A 21,946-nucleotide genomic window follows, 5' to 3' on the forward strand; every position below is an offset into this window, starting at 1 on the left:
GCTGTGTTTCTGCCAGGTCTTAATATCAGGATGATGCTGGCCTCGTAAAATGAATTAGGGAGGAGTCCCTGTTTTTCTATTTTTTGGAATAGTTTCAGGAAGAATGGTACCAGCTTCTCTTTGTACCTCTGGTAGAATTCGGCTGTGAATCCGTCTGGTCCTGGGCTTTTTCTGGTTGGTAGGCTATTAATTACTCCCTCAATTTCAGAACTTGTTATTGGTCTATTCAGGGATTCGACTTCTTCCTGGTTTATTCTTGGGAGGGTGTATGTGTCCAGGAATTTATCCATTTCTTCTAGATTTTCTAGTTTACTTACACAGAGGTGTTTATAGTATTCTGTGATGGTAGTTTGTATTTCTGTGAGATCAGTGGTTATATCCCCTTTATCATTTTTTATTGTGTCTATTTGGTTCTTCTCTCTTTTCTTCTTTCTTAGTCTGGCTAGCGGTCTAACTATTTTGTTAATCTTTTCAAAACACCAACTCCTGGATTCATTGATTTTTTGAAGGATTTTTTTGTGTCTCTGTCTCTTTCAGGTCTGCTCTGATCTTAGTTATTTCTTGTCTTCTGCTAGCTCTCGAATTTGCTTGCTCTTGCTTCTCTAATTCTTTTGTGATGTTAGGGTATTGATTTTAGATCTTTCTCGCTTTCTCATGTAAGCATTTAGTGCTATAAATTTCCCTCTAAACACTGCGTTAGCTGTGTCCCAGAGATTCTGGTACATTGTGTCTTTGTTCTCATTGGTTTCAAAGAACTTACTTGTTTCTGCCTTAATTTCGTTATTTACCCAGTATTCATTCAGGAGTAGGTTGTTCAATTTCCATTTAGTTGTGCAGTTTTAAAACAAATTGTTTTAGATGTGCCTAGAGAATTATGACTATATGGTCTATGATACTACACTTTGTAGTAGAACACTCGTAATGAAAAAAGTAATCATTATTTCCACCAAAGACCCCTCCTAATTTTTGCATTAACAAAATTTTCAAATTAAAGCCAAAAATTAATACAATTATCCTTGAAAAGGTATTTTTTACAAAGCTCTCAAATTTTTGCCTTTTTATATATATTTTTCATGTTTTACTTTTTAATTGTATTTTTCCCAAGAAAATATACCAATATTTCATTTTTAAATCAAAGCTAAATTGTATGTGTTTTATCTACATATTTATGTGTATACAATCTACATATTTTTATATTAATGTATTTAATACATTCATTTTATAATTATAACGGACATTTTCATGATTCTGTCTGAGTTTTAGTTGTTGATTTTTACTGCATTTTGGCTTTTTCCTCCATAAGCTATTTTTGTTTTTATTGCTCTAATTATTCAGAAAATATTCTTGTCTTTTCATGCTTAGTGGTTGGCTTTATCTTTTTTAAGAAAAATAGGTTTCACTAGTTAACAACATAAAGAATAACTATCCATTTATATTTTATTTAAATAAAAGGCATGATTTTATTTGGCCTCACCCACTTCACTCTACATTTTGATTTTAAAAATCTGGGATTTTATACACAGGTAAGTATTATATTTTATCATTATTTTCTTTATATTATGTTTTAAAAACATTTAGACAGTAATCATTTAGATGAAATTTTTATTTACTAGGTTTTGTTACTAGGTTTTAAAATTCTTGTCCAGATCCCAATTTAAAGGATGCTACTGTTGGTTTTTCATCCCTGAAGCCCACATCTCTCCAAGAGGTAGTGGAAATATTTTATTTCTTCTTTGTTTGAATTCTACAGCCTCTTTGTGATTTGATTAGTGAAGATCCCTTTGATATCTTTTAGATAATTAAATCTAAACTGAATTTGTAGAACTCTAATAATGTTGCATATATATGTCCATTTTCATGAATGTTACAATGGGAAATAAAGATGACAATTCAAACTTTATTAGTAACTAACTGGTACTGATTCCTAGAAATTTGTACTTTTATATGGAATAGCTTAAAATATCCTGGAAGAATCATTATGAGAAAATACTTTGAAAATAAATTTTAAAAAACCCTCAACTACAATAAAAATAGTATTGTGTTTTCACTATTAACTTTACTCTTACTTCAAATAATACAACTGTTTTTGATCACATTATTTTAAGTAATAGATTACCTTTAAGGTAAAAGCTGCCTATTAGGAAAATTTTAGGGTCCATTTTTCTTCCTTCAATATTAAACAACTTAAGGAATATACTTGAGAAGTTACTTCCTGAAAAATAACAAACATTGCTGTGTTTTGAATTATCTTTGATAATTGCATCAACAAACACACATAAATTGTATCAACATTTGGTATAATACTATGAGTAAAGTTGATTTGAGAATCGTATTATTTAAAAGGCCAAAATTTTCAATATGAATTTTGGAGCTATATATAATAAATTTGAACTATGGTCAACATATTGTCAGGTTTCTAAGAATACAGCCGCTAAACAACAAACTAAAACCTAGTAAAAAGATAGTCTAGAGGAATAGCTCCATAACTAAAACAGGAAAAATATTTTCCTAAACTATAACTTAATATGTTTCTTTTAAGCATAGAAATCCTAGTTCCTGATCTTTTTCTTTGTAGCTAGGCAGCATTGATGCTGTGCAGTGGTTTAATTCTTTTGGAATGTTACTTTGAGGTTGGATACAGAGATCAGTTCTCTGAGCAGTGGGTTCCTTTTATAGATACTTTCAAATAAAGGCAGTTGAGTGTATCTGTTGAATGACCCATGTGCCTACTGGGCAAGTTAGGGAGGATCTAGAAAATCAACAAATATCACTAAGACAAAAAACAAAAACAAAAATAAAACAAAAAACAAAAACATACAAAAAACTTCTTTTTACATGAGTGATTAAATTTTAAAAAATATTTTTCTCATTTAAAACCATTATTTCAGATGTGCAGAGAATGGAAATATAAAGATAACAATTTTGGGGAATTGGTAAAAATAGGTATTTTTCATCATGAGGAGTTATACTAGAATCTGCAGTTAAAATAAGATCTAGATAAATTCCCAGTTCTTCAGTGTTCTTCTCAGCTACCAGTTGTCTGTGCTTCAAGCATCCTGAGAGCTGGTGATTTCTACCCACATTCAGTGTGAAAGAGTACTCATCATGCCCTTTACTTCAAATTTAGAAATCACCTTGTTTATACTTAATATACTGTCCATGTTCGGGAGAATGACATGAACAGGAAATTATAAGAGAACTGAGTATTTGAGAATCAATTACATTTTCCACAGATCTTGTACTGTGAATTTTCTTTAAAGAGAACAAAAGCTAAAAGCTAGCGGGTAATACTGAAAAGTTAGAAATCTGATAGAAATAAAGTTAGAAATCATTAGGACACTAATGATAATGCCACTTAAATACTTCTTTTTTTTTTTTTTTTTGAGATGGAGTCTCGCTCTGTGACCAGGCCGGAGTGCAGTGGCGTGATCTCGGCTCACTGCAACCTCCACCTCCCGGATTCAAGCAATTCTTCTGCCTCAGCCTCCCGAGTAGCTGAGACTACAGGCCTGTGCCACCACGCCCAGCTAATTTTTGTATTTTCAGTAGAGATGGGGTTTCACCATGTTGACCAGCATGGTCTCTATCTCTTGACCTCAGGGGATCTACCCGCCTCGGCCTCCCAAAGTGCTGGGATTACAGGCGTGAGCCACCATGTCTGGCCTAAATACTCATTTTCTTATGATGTATGTGACGAATACACACACACACACACACACACACACACACACACACACACAATTTTCCAAGCATTGTATCTTGTCATTACTCTCAGTGAACAGTTAAGCTCTCTCAAATCTCAACACTTTGAGCTTCCAAAATGATTTATTGCTATTAAATGGAGATATAACAGTAAGAAGTGGTCTGTATACTTTATTTACATAGATTTCAGTCTATAATAGGCAGCAGAGCCCAGATTTTGAAGAGATTATAAAGTTTCTCAGGAAATCCAGGCCTATTGAAGATAAGTACAAAGCCACATGCATTATTCTTGTTTTTGCTTTATTTTAAAATCTTACTTATACTAGGATTTCAGAAAACCAAAATTTGATTGGCAATAGAATTGTGTTTTTATGCCAGTTTCTTAAATTAAGGGAAAAAAAGAAGTGGCAATAAGACTGTGGATTTCAGTATGTCATCAGAGTCAAATTCTAGGAAGCTTAAGTTGTAGGAACTTGGAAATTCTTTGATTACACATGGTTTCTGAGGAATGTGTATCATTCTCCATGTAGTGCCTTAATTCCCATATTATATAGCTTCTTGTTTTCACTTGTATAAATATTTAGGTTAGATGAAATAATGACAAACATCAGTAACAATTAAGTAACAGGTAGTATTATTTATATTGCATATACAATTTAAGGAAGTAACATGAACAAAATTGGGCCTAAATCATAAAGAAATTTAATGTAAAGCATCCTTGAAAAATTCCATGGCTGTGTTAATCACCCAAGAATCAATACCCTTTGATGAATTCACTGTGTGACTCTGGAAAAATGGGAGATAACAATGACCTTTAACCTAAAATCTGGGTACCTGATGAAACCTGTCATCTTTAATTTTGTGTAATAACTTATTTTGCATTATTTTTTATGGTGTAATACTGTCCAAATGTAAATACTTGGCATTCTATTTTGTCCATATATCCCTCTCTAGTACTCACTCAACACATATCCAGTTCTTTATCTGTTCTACTTCCTTCTACATCACAATATGTTGAAAATTTTTCACGAGAAAAGTACATTTTTCTCAAAACCATCAATTTTTACACGTCCTCACCCATGTTCTTCTGTGCAAACATCTATCGAGAGAGTAAGGGGTGAGTCTTGCTATCAAACCACTTGGGGCTCTTTGCTCTGGAGATTAGCCTTTAGTTTCAAGGTGCATGACTATTTTCCTCAGTAAAGCTCAATGGGCTCAGACATAAACGGATTGAATGAATTCACAGATTACCTTAGCTGTTCCCTCTCATATTCTCTTTCCAGACCATATGTATCAATGATGTTCACATGAGAATGTATGGACCTTGACTTTATGAAATAATTTAATATATGGAAATACAGGTAAGGCATATAATGGAAGCCAAGAAACTCTTCAGCACTTAAGGTCTAGGTTACGTTTTGGAATTATGTTTTTATCGCTTTTACAAATTGAGGCAAAAGTAACAAAATTCGACTGAATAAGTATGGATTACAACACATGAATAGAATTAAACAGTAGAAAGCTTTTGGAGTTGTGAGTTGGGGGAAAATTCTATTATTCATCTGTGTTAAGAAAAACTGGTACACTGAAATGAGTTTATGGAACTGCCAATGTCTGCAAATCTAAGTACACTGCACGTAAAAAGTATGGCTAGCTAAAACACATTATTATTATTTAGGATTTTTTCTATATTAATATCATCATAAGCAAACAAATAATTCATCAGATACATTGAATCAGGTTATGTGTTAAACTGAAATTTTATTAAATATTTCATTAAATTGGATAACGGCATTAGTGTAAGAAAAAAACTTATTAAAAAATAACTCATTAAAGTTGAATTAAAATATGATGGCTTATTTATAGTATTTTTTTTTTTAAGATGGAGTATTCCTCTGTCACCCAGGCTGGAGTACAGTGGTGCAATCTCAGCTCACTGCAACCTCCACCTCCCGGGTTCAAGCAATTCTCCTGCCTCAGCCTCCCGAGTAGCTGGGGCTAGAGGTCCCTGCCACTACGCCTGGCTAATGTTTGTATTTTTAATAGAGACGGGGTTTCACCTCGTTGGTCAGGCTGGTTTCGAACTCCTGACCTCTGCTGATCCACCCACCTCGGCCTCCCAAAGTGCTGGGATTACAGGCGTACAGGCGTGAGCCACAGAGCCTGACCTATGGCATTTTTTAATTATGTAAAATAAAGTAAAACTTATATAAAAATCACCTAAATTTTTCTTTGAAAATTTAAAGTAGTAGACTACAAAGAGACATGAAGTAGTGTTACAGCTCTTTTAGAATTTGTCTAGCAGGTTTTCTGTTTTTTAGCAGAAACCCTCCCCAGCCAATACACACACAAAGACGATGTGACTAATCCTCTCAGAGAGCTCTCTCAAGTTTATAGAACAAATCTCTCTCTTTACATGCACTCTTTTTCTTCTAAATTTTTCTCATTTGAGCTTCTTAGAAGTTCTATATTTGCTATTTATCATTCTATTTAAATTTCTCTATAAAGTCATCCAAATTCTCAAATTCATAAGCACAAAAGAAAATCTTTCAGATCCTCTTGGTTGACCACTAGGTGACATTTCACACCATTCATCACTTCTTCCTTCCCATAAACCTTTCCTCCCTCAGTTTCGTGACTCTCTCGGGGCTCCCCTGCTCCTCAGCTTGTTGTTCATGTGATGCTGATCCCCAGGCCTTCTGCTTTCTGTTTGTCTTTGCTCTTTAAGAAGCATTACACTTTCCTTCTGCTTTAGCTCTCACAGTCATGGAAAATATGTAGCAGTTGAAGATTCTTGCCACTTTATCCTGTGCTACATGCCCATGAAATAAAATAGAATGCATTTATAAGTCTTTCCTGATTTATAAATTCTCAAAATCCATCACATTGTGAACCGGGAATAGGGTTTATTTCCCCAGGTAAAGTCCGAAATCATGGGCAAGTCTCACCAAGGATGTGGGAATAAACCTAATGAAATGTAAACCATGTTGCGTCTCACAATACCTTTTGCCAGGACAGAGCTCATAGGTGGTTCAGCAGCTTTGTTTTAAAGAATGGCAACCTAATGCTGCGTATTATTGTCAGGAGTGCTGGTCCTTCATGTTAGTGTTAGGATAAAAGGGAAGCAACATGTGGATGGGGTATAATGAGGCATGTTCAACTCCCACTTCCTGTCAGAGTCTGATATTTTTCTGTTTTGGGATCTTCTTGGCCAGGAGGTGGGTTCCATTCAGTTAGCTGAGGGGCTTAGAATTTTATTTTTGGTTTACAATCGGAAAAGTAAATGCCAACTGAGAGGACAAAAATCCTTATAGATATTACATTGGTTGGGCTTCTTTGATTATTTGTATCAAAGTAAAGATAAGATTGTTTATTAGGGGACCATGAAATTTAATCAGTGAAGACATGTTAGAATTTTCACTGAAGAAAAATTGTAAGAAATTATCATTTGTAGAGGACACTATTGTGTCAAGGGAATATCTCTTTCTTATGCTTTTATTTTTCTCAGTTAAATTTCTTATTAACATGTTTATCAACTGAAGTTATGGCAAGAATTACATTTCTACAATAGGTAACAATGCTGCAGGAACAATACCATGTTTAATGGGTTATTCATATCTCTGTTAAGCTTTCTTCAAAATAATTAGAAAATACTGCATTCACCTGAGGATAAAACATTCAAGCAGAAATGACAAGATAAATGTATGTGAGAAAAGGGGACAGACTGCTATGCAACTCGATAAATTGTCTGGCATATTTATTTCTTTTCCATTATCTTTAGGGTGTTTCAAAGGATTGTGAAAATGAGATAGAATCAAGATGAGTATTCTCCTCTTGTAGCAAATGACTTTTTAATACATCAGTTAATTGAACTGTTTTCCCACAAAGAAGGTCACAGACAGTATCAACTGTCAAAACTTTTAGAGAAAAAATGTTGCATTCTTCCTAAAAATTAGGAAACAACATTCTGTTACATTTAGTTTTATTAAGTTAGAAGATGAAACTAAGCATTATTTTTAAAGTGAAGGTAAATTGCTGGCAAAGCTACATTCTCTTCACTTATTTTAAATAATTTTATTCATTCTTCATTGTCTCAGTGAGGCAGCCATCACTGATCATTCTATTATGGAGAATACTGTAACCAATATTAGCACTTGAAAAAATATCTTGAGGATTGAGAGTCTGCATTTACACCAATATATCCCATAAGCAGAGAAAATGTTGACAACTGCAGTCAGTACCACGCTTAAGTCAGGGCAAGAGACAAGCTCACTGGGATAATGTGTGTCTCCCCCTTCTAAACCATGTTCCTGGCACCAGAGACCCTGCAGTTCCTTCACTATATGGTGCCAACGCACATCCAAGTACTGTACCAGCCTCTTTCCAGTTTCACCTTCGTGAATTTAGATTACATGTTCAATGTGACCATACCTAACTCATATGAGTGGCCAAAGAAAAGAAATGTGAGAGAATGGAGTTTGGGAAGAGAAGGTAGGTGGCCCAGGGACCAGCTTTCCTCCTGTGGTCACATCTGCATTTTTGCTCTAATATGTTATTACATGTTACTATTACTTACACATGTTACTATTATTGCCCTTGTCATTTGGTATTACCTGGTTTTTTTTGTTGTTGTTGTTACCTTTCAATTTCCCATTTGAGCCATTGAATGCTGACAATGGTTTTTTTTTTTTTTAATTTTTTGTATCCCTACTGGCTTCTCCAGTGTATAAAATAAATTTTCACATGATAGATGTTAGTAAATCTTTTTGAATTAAATAATGGTAACATATTATCTATTTAAACAAAATCTGGGATTCAAATCAGCTATTCAGTTGGTTACTCAAATGAATTTATTGTGTAATATTCTTGTCATTGTGGAATTGCTATTTTAAATGTATCTCCTGGAATAAGTGGTATTTTCATTGACATGATATTCTATCCATTAAATTGTTATCTAAGTGCAAGAGAAAATGGTAAGAAGTATAATAATATTTATAATTTCAAAAAGTTCTGATCAATTGTTGGACTCAAGTAGTCAGAAATCAAAAGGATGAGTGCTAATAGAAATAAATGCAATGGTGTAATGAAAGTTTGTCTTTTAGGCTAATCCATGGAGACTTCATACTTGATAGCATGATTTGACCATTATAGTAAAAGGAAAAATTTCATTAGTGTGTGTCTTGTACTATTTTGTGGAAACTGTGTCTTGTATTATTCTGTATAACTCTGTGTAAATTCATTATTGTGAAAATGCTAAGTAACCATAGGTATAGTTTTTTCTTTTAAGTTCATGGGTACATGTGCAGGATGTGCAGGTTTGTTACACAAGTAGATGTGTGTCATGGGGGTTTGTTATACAGATTATTTCATCACCCAGATATTAAGCCTAGTAACCATTAGTTGTTTATCTTGATCCTCTCCCTACTCCTACCTTCCACCTTGTGATAGGCCCCAGTGCTTGTTGTTCCTGTCTATGTGTCCATGTGTGCACATCATTTAGCTCCCACTTAAAAGTCAGAACATGCCATATTTGTTTTTCTGTTCCTGTGTTAGTTTGCTAAGGATAATAGTCTCCAGATCCTCTCACGTCCCTACAAAGGACATGATCTAGTTTTATTGAGAAAGTATCAAGAAACCTATCAGTCCCTATATATTTCTTCCCACTAATTACAATGATTTGAATTGTAACTGTGGCTGTACTTAGTCCTAAACATATGATCATATTATTAGTAGAAAAAAGGATTTCCCCAAATAAAACCCATATATTGACAATATAAAAAATATATATTTATAGCCCAAATCTCTCCTCTGGGTTCTAAATTCCAATTTAATTCTTAATATCCATTATTGGATACATCAAAAATGTCAAACTCAACATGCAGAACGGAACCTATTACTTTTACTCAAATACCAATTTTCCACATATCAGTAAATGTTCTATCATATACCCAATTACTTAAGGTAGAAACCTATAAGCTATTTTTTCTTCCAGTTTGTTCTTGCCTCCTGCTTGCCATGATGTCCAATTGGTCAGAAAGTCTCAAAGATTTAAGTTTCAGTCAATTTTCCGCTAAGTATATTATGAATTTCTCTTCCTTTCTTGTCTAAAGCTACTGCATTTGTCTATCATGTCATTCCTCATATGGACTTCTGCAGCAGTCTCTCAAGCCATCTCCCTGCTTCCACCCTTGCCACCTCTGATCCTTCCTTACGCATCATCTTAAAATGTGAAGCAGATCTTAACCCTTCTCTGCTGAAAGCCTTTGTGTTGGCACTTGGAATAAAAATTCAAGTGCTTTCCTGCATCTGATCCTTCCTGCTTTCTCCCTGGTGGGTTGCTCCAGCCTTATAATATAACAATACTTTCATTGCTCTTTATACTCCTGCGACATTTTTCTTCACTGAGTTCTTCTGCTTGTCATTCACTTTATTCCAGTTTTTACGTGGCTACCACCACTTAATTATGCAATTCGTAGTTTCAATATCCATTTCTCAAAGAGATGTTCCCATATATAATGTGGCTTCATTCCACCCACTCACACACATTTTTCTCCATTATTTTTTATTTCTTTCATAGAATTTACCCCAATTTACAGAGTTTATTCTTCTACTAGCACTTGTATTCATCTCTCTTCTTCTGTCAGAATGAGAACCACAGGTGTTTGATTTACTACTGGATTTCCATTACCTCGCATGGTTCCTGTTGTGTAATAGTTAATTAATATTTGTTGAAAAATAAGTGTATCTAGGATAAATTTACTAATATGTAGCCTACTGAAGCTCCCTGAAAAATATTTTAATGTAAATCATACAGATGTTGTCCTCTTAAAACTTTATTAAAATAAGATGGAATACAAATATATAAACAAAGAAACAACCAGGTAGTGCAGTTTTAAATTTATTTGGTAAAAGTAATAGGTCTTCCAAAATATCTGTCCATAGGATAGTGAAAGGCTTTTGCTATTTTCAAACTACATTGGTTCTTATCTTTATATTTGAGGAAGATGAAACTCTTAACATGTCAAATTTTATCCATTAGTTTCACATTTTACCTTATAATTTAAAAGTGACTTCCATTGTCACTGAGGTCTCTATCAAAAACACATCTATAAATATCCTTTGCTCATTTTCTTGAAACGAGGTGTGAAAGAATATTGTCATTCTTTACAATTTCGTAAAAATAATAGTCAAGTTTTTTTTTCTGAGAAAAAACTACTATATCCATGCTTGCTTTTTATAGTTTGGTTTTGGTTAAACAACATAATAGATTAAATAAACTACATTGTGATATAACGATAGCCAGTTTAATATATTAATAATATGCTAGATTTTCTCATGTACCTATAAGGAAAACATGTGCCCAAATACTCAAAATGAAATGGGTATTTAAAATGACAATGATAGATGGCCAGATTAAATGAGTTAACTCCAATCTTAATAAAATTCCCTGTTTTGCTATAATGGTTATGTAATTAGAATAGAAAATGCATTTTAAGTCCAGATAACCCCAATATTGCATTTGTTTCCTGTGTTTTACTTTAGACACAGTCTGTATTTTACTAGTATTATAACACCCAAGAAGCTGTCCTTAAGTGTAAAATAAAAATCATTCCAATCTGTGTTATCTCTACAATTCAATCTCTGGGGGAAAGAGTTCTAGCAAAAAAGGACCATGTTTGTAGTAATTTGAAAATAAACCATGCTAGATGAGGTATGAAATGGGACAAATCTTAACATTTATATGTTTATTTTTCCTTTCTTCTGAAGATTCTTAGTGAATAACTGTATTCCTATGAGACAAAGCAGAGTTTATAATAACTGAATTACATTGTAGAAAATGATGTACTTGGGGTTTTAATATTTTAATATTTTCGTTTTGAAGCGAATCTTGTGATTTTTCTACTTGTTATAAGTCAAAAATTTTGAGACATTAATAGATAGGAGGAAATGGTTAAATGATTTTTATAGTTTTCTTTATTACTGATTAGAATAAAAGTATAAACAATTTTCAGCTATTATTCATAATGCTATCCACCATCTCTGCTTGGTAGGGGCAAATTCAATAGTCCATGAATCCTTGGAGCCAAGCTGTGGTAGTTTTAATATGTTGGAGGCAGACAAATTAGGGCGAGGGTGGTTTACAATCTCCACTTGCCTGAATAATTGAAAACAACGTGATAGTTTATTTTTATAACTTGTCTATGGCCTAAGAGTGCAGTGGTTAGAGGTGAAGCAGGGGATAGAATTTATCTACTACCACACTATCATTTACTGCAAAGTCTTCAAACAATTTTTAAACAGAGTAACAGACCTTTTCTCAAATGGATTTAAGGAGAATTATGCAGTTCATTAAGTGAAAAATCTAAAATCCCAGAGACATATACATAATATTCAACTTTTCAGAGTGAAAACTTGTACATATCTTAAAGAAAAATGGGGGAACTCCTTTTTAGGGAACTTTTGTAATTTTTAAAAATATTCTCTTTTCCTATATGGTGGGAAACATTATGTGACAAAACAAGAAATTAAAGTTCCCCCTAAATCTCCCGTAGAAATACCAAACTAGAAAATAAAAGCTGGCCAAGGTGGTGGCTTACGCCTGTAATTCCAGCACTTTGGGAGGCCAAGGCGGGCAGATCACAAGGTCAGGAGATCGAGACAGTCTTGGCCACCATGGTGAAACCCCGTCTCTACTAAAATACAAAAAATTAGCCAGCCATGGTGGCGTGTGCCTGTAATCCCAGCTACTTGGGAGGCTGAGGCAGGAGAATCACTTGAACCCAGGAGGTGGAGGTTGCAGTAAGCTGAGATCACGCCACTGCACTCCAGGCTGGCGACAGAGCAAGACTCCATCTAAAAAATAAACAAATAAATAAATAAATAAAAATAAAAGCTGAGCCAAAATATCAGCTGAACCTTCATTAAGTGTGGGATATATTTTATCATATTTAGAAATCATTTCACATATAAATCATATGTAAAGTGACATATTTAAGCTATCAGAAATATTAACATCATAGATAAGTTTCTAATTTATTCTGTACATAATAAAATATTACAGATGGAGAGAGAAAATATGTACATTCAGAGATCATACATTTTTCATGACTCCACGATTCAAGTGATTGATATTTACAGAATTTTTAATAGCAAAGACAATTCACAAAAAGCTTAAATTCATAATACTAGATGCAGCTTGTCAAACAGGATGAACAAAAACATCTAGTAATCCAAAGTAATAAAAGAAGGTGAAGTTTAAATGGACAGCAGAACACTTGAATTAAATCAGCATATCTCTCTGTGAATCTAATCAGCTTACATTACGAGTATTCTTCGATTCACTCCAGCAACCCAAAATTGCTTAAGCATTCAGCCAAGCAGTAATTTTATTTGAAATTACCTAGACTTTATGTGTGCTGAATGACCATGGCTTGGATTTTTATTTGTGTTGAATTAACAAAGTTGACCTTCCCAGATATTAGCACTCTGTTTAAACTTACCTTTATATAACAAATTCCACATTTCTCTCTAAATAAGCTGCCTAGCCTTAACAGTTACAGTAATACTCGAAGTCTCATCAGCTTCACGCAAGACAGGTCATTAGAATATCCACTCTTATAGGCATGCTACCTCCACCTCTTTTTCTTAATGCACATGTTTATATATATATTTATATGGCGCCCTTGATGTTCCGATCCATCCTTATGAGATCCGCAGCCATGACAGGATGTGAGACCATGTATCCTATGGAAGGTCCAGTCTTGACCAGCCTGTCACCAAGGACTCTAACAAACTTCTGTACTTTTATCATGAGGAATAAGGGTAAATCTGTGAAACTTTAGTCATATTTCAGCCAATTGTAAGGAAGAATTCTAAAATGTTAGCCATTCAACATGCCTCAGAAAGTATGATTGTCCTCACTAGAATTTTCAGATAGAAGGTGAATGGCCATTTTGTCTTAGATGTCAAAGAGATTTTTATTCATCCACTGAGGGTGATACAGGTCACTGTAAAAGTTTCTTGAAGTCTAGATTATATTTCATAATATTTAGCTCTAATTCTTAAAGAAAAAAAATCTTATCCTCAGTTGTCACAGAAAGAGCCATCTAACAGATGTGGGCAGCTAGATTGTCAGAATGTATATTTGAACTGGCATGTTTTATAAGAGTGCACCTTGGATAAAGTCCTATGATGTAAAGACAACAGACAGGTTGGAGTGGCTAAGCCTGTGAATAGAAAACAGCACTAAATAATCTCCACCGTAGATGTTCAATCTTGGCCAAAAGTCCAAGGTCTTCATCAACCAATCTATAAAATGAAGGGATTGGACGTTATTTTATTCATCAAATATGTCTGGAATGTTCATTATATTTCAAGTCCTGCAGATACAAAATGTAAAGATATAATCTTTAAAGTACTTCTGGTGAAGCAAGTAGAGCCAGGTGAGGAATGGCATCTCAAGGAGGGCTTCCTGGAGGAGGTGAACTCTGAGTCTGAAAAAGACAGGGATTGAGTCAGGGAGCATATTGAAAACACGATTGTTATGAATCCAAGCTGGAAAAGTCTTGGTGGGTGAAAATGTGTGTGACAGAGTTAGAGTAAAGGGGAGAAATTATGAGAGGCTCCTTTGAAATTTCAGCTCCCCTGAATGTATTTCTATGCCACTGACCTAAAAAAAGTGTTTTAATTTTTCACTCAGTATTATTTTCTTCAGGATAAAAACCATATTTCTTTCTTTCTTTCTTTCTTTTTTTTTGAGACGGAGCCTCGCTCTGTCGTCCAGGCTGGAGTGCAGTGGCGTGATCTCGACTCACTGCAAGCTCCCCCTCCCTGGTTCACGCCATTCTCCTGCCTCAGCCTCCCTAGTAGCTGGGACTACAGGTGCCCGCCACCACACTCAGCTAATTTTTTTGTATTTTCAGTAGAGACGGGGTTTCACCGTGTTAGCCAAGATGGTCTTGATTTCCTGACCTCGTGATCCTACGTGCCTCGGCCTCCCAAAGTGCTGAGATTACAGGCGTGAGCCACCGCGCCTGGCAATAAAAACCACATTTCGATGTTGTTCTTTTCACTCTACCTCCCTAAACCGCCACCTTACTACTACCACTCAGAGTGAGTGATAATCACAGACTCTCAATAAGTAGGTTGGCGAATGAATGCTATACTCCTTTTCCCCTAGGCAAGGATGCAAAGTTAAAATTGAGTCAGAGATCTCTAGGCAATTAACTGCTGCGCATTGGTCTTTTGCATAAACAGGTCTTGGCCTCAACCTCTACCCAACCCTATAAAGTTTCCATAGCTTCCCTCTAATCCCTCCCAACTCCATACCTCACAAAGGTCTAAGTCAACAACTGATATAATTAAGGGACCTCACAGTAATATGAGTCTTTATATGTGAAAAATATAGTCTTGCATCCCCCAGCCTACGGGAGGCAGCACTGGTACTCAGAGCAGTAATGAGGCAATATTTGGAAGCCTGAAAAATGAAGAATCCAAATGAAATCAAAGCTAGTTGGTAAGCCTGTTTTATCAAGCAGTCCTGTGTCTTTGGATTTTTTTCTGCAGGCTCACTACATCTGCTTTACGTTGCTGCCATGTTTTACACATAATTGTTCATTGTTCCCATGTTTACTCATTGCTCAGCAAATCGCTGGCACTAACTTCAGAGAAGTCATGGGCCAGGCGTGGTGGCTCACGCTTGTAATCCCAGCACTTTGGGAGGCCGAGGCAGCGGATCACCTGAGATCAGGAGTTTGAGACCAACCTGGCCAACATGGTGAAACCCCACCCTACTAAAAATATGAAAAGTAGCTGGGTGTGGTGGTGGGTGCCTGTAATTCCAGCTACTTGGGGGATGAGGCAGGAGAATCACTTGAACCTGGAAGGCGGAGATTGCAGTGAGCCGAGATCCTGCCATTGCACTCCAGCCTGGGTAACAAAAATGAAACTCTGTCACAAAAAAGGAAAAAAAAAAGTCATGTACAGGAACTATCCAGCAGTCAGGCCAAGGTAGGTATAGTACATGGGGCACAAGATTTGCTATTGAGTATTTCTGTGCCAAGGGCATTAATGAATGAGTGTCTTTAAATGGATACTTGACAAACAATCGCATAATTTTATTCATTTCAGAGCTAGGGAGCGTAAGTATTACTCAAAAATTAACACACACTATGTTTTCATCCAGCACAAGGAGTAGCAAATTTCCCATGTGCCAAGCAAGAAAGAAATCTTTCATTAGCCCTGCTAAGGGCTGTGTCTTTGAGGATAGTCATTTTTCCTTTGGATCCAATTCATCCTGATGGCTTAAATATGAGGTCAGGTTCGAAGAGTCTAAATCAGGTGAAATAATTTCCTTTTGAGAGGAGGCAGGAGGAGAACAGAGTTATCTGTCCCATCACTAGAATATATTGATTTGGCACTAGAAAGAAAAGAAGTAAAACAAATGGGCTCTATATGTGACTCCTATTAAGAAACATTTACATAATTCAAGCTAGAAGGAAAAAATGTCACCTATCAGAGGATATGCTTTTGGAAAAAGGGAAATAATAACATTGAGATCTCTCTTTACTGGAGACTTTCAAGTAAAATATGCCTCATGTCTACAGAAAATATATAATGGCATTAGTAATGAAAAACTCATATATAATGTAAGTTATCATTTTGAGAAAGCCAGCTACTACTTTTGCATTTCCTCAATAAATTGTCACATTGCATGCATTTGAATTCTTGCAAGACAATTTTCTCATTATTAATAGATAAGAAAATTACAGTACCTTTTACTTATAAGTCACTAGATATTAGTGAAGATTCCCTTGAACTTCCTCTGTCCTCAGTATAATAAATATTGAAGGGCACTTTCATATAGAGATTATTACATCAACTTAAAAGTCATGCAGAGCTGGGTTTAAAGTTTGGCTCCACTAACATATCATTACAAGTGACAGAAAACATGATTTAAACTAGCTTCAGCAAGTAATGGGAATTTGTTCATATAATTAATATATTTCAGGAGAATCTGAATTCAGGTAGAGCTGAATTCAAGAACCAAATTGTATGATCAGAACTGAATTTCTCCCCATCTCTTGGCATGATCTTCTCTCTTCCATGCCATGATTTTGATTTGTTTGTTGGGAGATGGCTATAGCTCCATCTTCTCTCAGGAGTAATCATAGGGATGTTCAGCCAGGAAGACAGTGCGCTTGTAGAACAAAGCTTGAAAAACAGGTGCCCGCCGGGCGCGGTGGCTCAAGCCTGTAATCCCAGCACTTTGGGAGGCCGAGGCGGGCGGATCACAAGGTCAGGAGATCAAGACCACAGTGAAACCCCGTCTCTACTAAAAAAAAAAATACAAAAAATTAGCTGGGCGCGGTGGCGGGCGCCTGTAGTCCTAGCTACTCAGGAGGCTGAGGCAGGAGAATGGCGTGAACCCAGGAGGGGGAGCTTGCAGTGAGCCGAGATCGCGCCACTGCACTCCAGCCTGGGCAACAGCGTGAGACTCCGTCTCAAAAAAAAAAAAGAAAAAGAAAAACAGGTGCCCTAAAAATTGATAGTTATTATTAGAAATTTAGTAAATACATTCTTGGTGATGAAAATGCCATTTTCCATCCCACAGTAATTTACTGTGTGATCTTGGGCAACTTATTTAGCCCACCCAAGCCTCAATTTCAATTATGAAATGGAAATGATATTAAGTACTTTCTAAGGCGTCTAAAGTTTAAACAAATTTTTGAGAACTGTTTCTAAAGCTCTTGGTAGAATACATGACAAATAATAAGTGGGAAATAAAGCTGCTAAAAAAATCCAGAAAGAAGTATGAGTAGGCAAAGGGGGTTCTGATCCCCGGCCCTGATCACAGGACTAATGGTCCTTCTAAAGCGGAACTACATTTCTGTGACAAAAATGCATTTGAAAGTTTGTGACTAAGTGCATGGAATAGCATAAACTTGCCAAAGAAAATTACACCAGCATTTATGAGAGATGCAGTATATTTGGTAGAGAGAAATAAAAAGGAAAAATATCTATGTTCTTGCTATATGAAAAATGCATCATTTGTTATAATCCTTCCACCTACAGAGAAAAAAGAGACAGTCAAGGACAAAAACATAGCTTCATGCATATGCATCACTTGGCTATAGAACATTGGTAAAATTTCCTTGTATCTGTTAGGATCTTCAGCCTGATAGCTCAAAGAATACCCACTGGGCTAGACTAGATTGAAAGGACACAAAGATACAAAAATGTGTACCCTCCCTTCCCCCCCGCCCGATGTTGCTAAACTCTTTGTTCTGCTTTCTAATCTCTGCACGTACCAGAGGTTTCGTAAGTTCTGTAAGTACATGTTTTTCTTTCTGAGGCCAGGTCACAAGGAATGTTTAAGTAAGATAGCCAGGTCACAAGGTGTGTTTAAGCAAGATAGCCATAAACTGGTTGTGCAACCTGACGCAATATAATTAACTGCCTTTGTGTAAAACTGCTCTTCCGCCTCAAGGGTTGTACTGAAATATCAGAAATGGTGGGAACCAATCATAGTTTGCCAAATCGCTTTGTTCAAACTCCAGCCAATCATACCTCTAATTTGTATAATGATTCTATGCCTACTTTCCTTAGACTATATAACATTGTTCGGAGCTGAGTGGGGGAGCTCTCCTGCCCGTCTCGTTTCACGAGCGAGGGAGAGTTCCAGGTTCGAACCTGTAATAAAGATCCTTGCTGCTTAGCTTTGACTCTGGACTCTGGTGGTCTTCTTTGGGGAATAAACGGTCTGGGCATAACAAGATGATGAAATCGATGAGAGAGAGAGAGAGAGAGAGTGAGAGAGAGAGAGGAAAAGAGGAGAAGAGGAGAGGAGAAGAGAGAAAGAAAAAAGAAGGATGAAGAAAGTATAAACCAGGGATGTGTGCATTAGATATTAATGCTGGCAAATATGTGAGGCTCCATATCTTCCTGGAAACATGCTAATGATCTTATTCTGACTTCCTCACAAGCAATATGAATTTCCAGGAGGGCAACAAGGGATAGTTGCCTTGAGTCAGAAAATAGTTGAGGGTAAAGTACTGATTCTAAAACTCTCTTTCTAATAGTCCTCTCAGTCCAGAACTCAGGGCAGATTTTCTGCAGACAGAGTAGACTATGGGGAAGAAACATAATGATTCCTCTATTACTTCAGCTATACTTGTATAGTAAAGACAGGACAAAAAGTACAACAAGGAAAGTCAATTGATTTGCTATGAGAGGCATGGCAATTGTCTTCTTTTTCATTTCTGTCTCAGAGTCCCATCAGGCACAATTTACATTTTATAAAATGACATTTAATATACATGTGTGTTTTTTGCTACAGGGATATTTGAATTCATCAGCACACCATTTGCCTTAGTCTGTTTGAGCTGCTATAACAAAAATAACATAGACTGGGTGGCTTACAAATGACAGAAATTTATTTATCACAGTCTGGAGGTTGGAAACTCCAAATCAAGGAGCTGGCAATTTGGTGTATGATGAGGGCCTGCCTGGATTGTCACATGGCAAAAAGTGTCATGCACTTCCATGTGAAGAGACCACCAAACAGGCTTTGTGTGAGGAATAAAGCTTTTTACTCACCTGGGTGCAGGTGGACTGAGTCTGAAAAAGGAGTCAGCAAAGGGAGATAGGGGTGGGGCAGCTTTATAGGATTTGGGTAGGTAGTGGAAAATCACAGTTAAAAGGAATTTTTCTCTTGTGGGAAGGGGCGGGGGTTACAAAGTACTCAGTGGAGAGGTTCTGAGACTCATTGTCTAGGAGAAGGAATGTCACAAGGTTAATTGGTCAGTTAGGGTGGGGCAGAAACAAATCTCAATGGTGGAATGTCATCAGTTAAGGCAGGAACTGGCTATTTTCACTTCTTTTGTGATTCTTCAGTTGCTTGAGGCCATCTGGATGTATATGTGCAGGTCACAGGGGATATGATGGCTTAGCTTGGGCTCAGAGGCCTGAATAAAAGAACTAGGGAGTCTTGTGGGGTCTTTTTTATAAAGGCATTATCCCATTCATGATGGCTCCATTCTCGTAACTAATCACCTCCTAAAGTCCTCACCTCCTAATACCATCACTATTGGAGATTAGGTTTCAATATGTGAATTTTGGGGGAATATAAACTATAAGTCCATTGCATTGTCATGATCAAGGGTGGAGCAACTTGGAATCAATAATTCTCAAGAATTACATACTATATTGAAGGTGTCCAAGTGATTGTGTTTTCAGAGAAAGAAGTTCAAGAAAGAGTAATTAAGAACTGTAGTCATTCATATGACAAATGAGGACTGGTTGATAAACCCATCTAACATCTAGATTCTGGCTCAGAATATTAATTGTTGAGGAATTACATGGATGGAGCTACTAGCAAATATGTTTTACCTCTTACTAACCATGATGGCTGATTTGGGGTATCAACTTAACTGGATTAAGGGATACTTGGGTAGCTGGAAAGGCACTAAATATTCTCAGTGCTTCCGTAGGCACTGAGCCTGTCCCTCTTCCGTTAAAAATAAGCCAGGTGGTTTGGCATTAGATTAGAAGATTGAGCTGCCCTAGGTGTGTCTGTGAGGGTGTTTCAAAAAGAGATTGGCATTTGAGTCAGTGAACAGAGTAGAGAAGATCTGCCCTTACTGTGGGCAGGTATCATTTAATCAGCCAGCTAGAATGGAACAAAAAGGGAGAGGAAAGGAGAATTCTTGCTGTCTCTTCCAGAACCTGAACACCCTTATTCCACCCTTGGACAACAGAATTCCTTATCTTCCATGCTTTGAGACTTGTACCTGTGCTGCCTCCTCTCCGAAAAAACCCTCTTCCCCTGGGGTTCATGGGCCTTGGGCTTTAGACTGAGAGTTCACCATCAACTTCCTTGGTCCTGAGGCCTTTGAACTTGAACCGAGTCACACTACTGGCTGGCTTTTCTAGTTCTCAAACTTGCATATGGCCTATCATGGGACTTCTCAGCCTCTATAATCAAATGAACCAATTCCCCTAATAAATCCCTTCTGGTCTATGTCTCTCTGTCTCTCTCCATATATATATATATACACACACACACGTATATACACACGTGTGTATATACACATATATATATATACACGTGTATATATGTATACATACACGTGTGTATGTATATGTATATATACGTATATATACATATGTATATATGTGTGTATATATGATTAGATCATATATGATTGGATGGGGGGCAGTTTTCCTCATGCTGTTCTCATGATAGTGAGGGAGTTCTCATGAGAGCTGATGGTTTTAAATGAGGCACTCTCTGGTTCTCACTGACACTCCTGCAGCCTTGTGAAGAAGTTGCCTGCTTCCCCTTCCACCATGATTGTAAGTTTCCTGAGGCCTCCTAGCCATGCTTCTTGTTAAGCCTGCAGAACTGTGAGTCAATTAAACCTTGTTCTTTATAATTGCCCTGTCTCAGGTAGTATTCTTTATAGCAGTGTGAGAATGGACTAATACATCACTGATGTTATATAACCACCAAATACATTGTTTTCTTTATACTTTAGTCAGTTATCTTTTAATGATTAAAAGTAAGAAAAAAATGGCTTTTATTATTATCTTTAACTTTACCTTTTCCAGTGCTTTCATATTCTTTGTGTAGCTCGCATTCTCATTTGTTATACTATTTCTTATGCCTGAAGACATTTATTTATTTCTTGCATTGCAGGTATGCTTGCATTGAGTCTCTCAGCTTTTGTTTTTCCAATAATTATTTACTTTGCCATTATTAAAATATATATTTGCTACATATTGAAATCTGGGTGAAATTTTTTCCCTCAGAACATAAAGATACTGCTCTATTTTTTTCTGACTTGTACAGTTTCTAATGAAAAGTATGCTATAATTCTTACTTTTGTTCCTCTGTATCTAGTAATACTTTTTTTTTTTAATTATACTTTAAGTTCTAGGGTACATGTGCACAACATGCAGGTTTGTTACATATATATACATGTGCCATGTTGGTGTGCTGTACCCATTAACTCATCATTTACATTAGGTATATCTCCTAATGCTATCCCTCCCCCCTACCCCCTCCCCACAATAGGACCCGGTGTGTAATGCTCCCCTTCCTGTGTCCAACTGATCTCATTGTTCAATTCCCACCTATGAGTGAGAACATGTGGTATTTGGTTTTCTGTTCTTGCGATAGTTTGCTGAGAATGATGATTTCCAGCTGCATCCATGTCCCTAAAAAGGACACGAACTCATCCTT

At 36.2% G+C, this 21,946-nt stretch overlaps 1 non-coding gene across 1 annotated transcript; it reads left to right on the forward strand.

Moving 5' to 3' along the window:
• The first annotated feature begins 5,973 nt into the window (after nucleotides 1-5,973).
• LOC112424132 (U7 small nuclear RNA) lies at nucleotides 5,974-6,035 on the forward strand. Its single transcript, XR_003014803.1, has one exon. It is a non-coding gene; the product is annotated as a U7 small nuclear RNA (small nuclear RNA).
• The last annotated feature ends 15,911 nt before the right edge of the window (nucleotides 6,036-21,946 follow it).

This window comes from Macaca nemestrina, chromosome 6 (genome assembly GCF_043159975.1).
Source record: "Macaca nemestrina isolate mMacNem1 chromosome 6, mMacNem.hap1, whole genome shotgun sequence".
Lineage (NCBI taxonomy): Eukaryota > Metazoa > Chordata > Mammalia > Primates > Cercopithecidae > Macaca > Macaca nemestrina.